Consider the following 1,588-nt stretch of genomic DNA (forward strand, 5'->3'; position numbering starts at 1 on the left):
TACCTTCTTCACTGATTTTAGAAATTACATAAAGTAGACCACATCCATACCCTCAAATTAGTTTGTATTATCTATATTTATATAAACCTGTTTGTCTATGTGTAGTCTCTCTACCCAAAAAAAATGTAAGCTCCCTGAGTAGAGTAACTTTTCATTTTTTTCTACATCCCTCACTGCTGATATATAGCAGATCTTCAATGTTTGTTGATTAATTATAAGATCATTTCCAAAAGAAATAATTCCAAACTGGGATGAAAGGATAAAAATAAAGAGATTTTTTAAGGGGAAGCCTTCTTCTGTAGAGTGGAATTAATCTCCCCTCTGTCTAATATGCTTCTACATGAGCTACTAGAGTTCTATTATTGTCAGTAGGAAATCAAGCTTTTCCAGCAACACTTTCCCAACACTCAAGGAGACTTCTTATGAGCCCAGAGGAGAGAAATGAGTTGTTTTTGTGCCTTTTGACATTTATTGAGAACCCACATGGAACCTAGTTGTATGTAGAACATAGAATTGGGCTCTGTTTTCTTCCTTCAATGGATTCACAAGCTAAATTTGAGTAATAGCCAGGATATGAAAGGAGAGAAAAACCCTCAGTAGAGAAAAGGATGTTGACAGGACTAAAAATTATTAGCAGTATCAATCTTCATGCATAAGCATGAAGGATTAATTACTTTATGCTTGCAAAGTTCTCTGAAGTGAAACAGCACTATTTAGATGCAGAGTTTTCTTATTAGCTAAATGACTGCCCACAATTAGGAAGGAAAATTCCTCTGTAGAAATGAATTCTTGTTAGAAGAGGCTGGGAAAATCAATCCAGGAATCTTCAGGACAGTCAACCCTTAAAAAAGCAAGTCTAGGTAAAGAATTTAGGAAATTAAAGAAGAAATATTAGCATTTGGGAAGAAGCTTAATCTATCTGCAAAATGACCTATACTGTGATCAAGGGTAGTCCTTGGTACTAACTGATGGTACAACTTCTGCATTTTAAAAAGATCCTTCTAGAACCAGTGTCTCAACTTTATGAAACAGGAATTAAAAGTATCAAAGCAAACCAATAAGAGTAATATTTTAGATATGTAGTCACCCTCCAAACACAGAATCTCACAATTAGATTAGACATCTTAGTTCATCTGGCTCAAACTATAGTTTAACAGAAATCCCTTCTGTGACATTTCCAATAAACTGTTATCCAGGGACTACAGGAAGACATCCAGTAAGAGAGAAATCATTACCTCTTGAAAAAAAAGGCAACCCTCCTTATTAGGATAGCTTGAATTCCAAGGAAGGTCTTCCTTCTCCAGTCAAATTCAGCCTCTCCACATCTTCACCCATAACTCAGTTCTACCCTCAAGTGTCCACCTAAAGTATAACCCTTAGATGTGATCATCCATCAAACACTTGACAGAAATTATGTCCCTTTCCCCACCTTAATAGAACATTCCTAGTGCCTTCAACCAATGTTTATCTAGTATATTGTTTACTCCATTTGTCATGCTCCCCTCTGGATGTGGTCTACTTTATGTAATTTCTAAAATCAGTGAAGAAGGTAATAGGACCATCATCATCCTTATTCAGGAGACTAGGT

The sequence above is a fragment of the Macrotis lagotis genome, chromosome X, assembly GCF_037893015.1.
Source record: "Macrotis lagotis isolate mMagLag1 chromosome X, bilby.v1.9.chrom.fasta, whole genome shotgun sequence".
NCBI classification, from domain to species: Eukaryota; Metazoa; Chordata; class Mammalia; order Peramelemorphia; family Peramelidae; genus Macrotis; species Macrotis lagotis.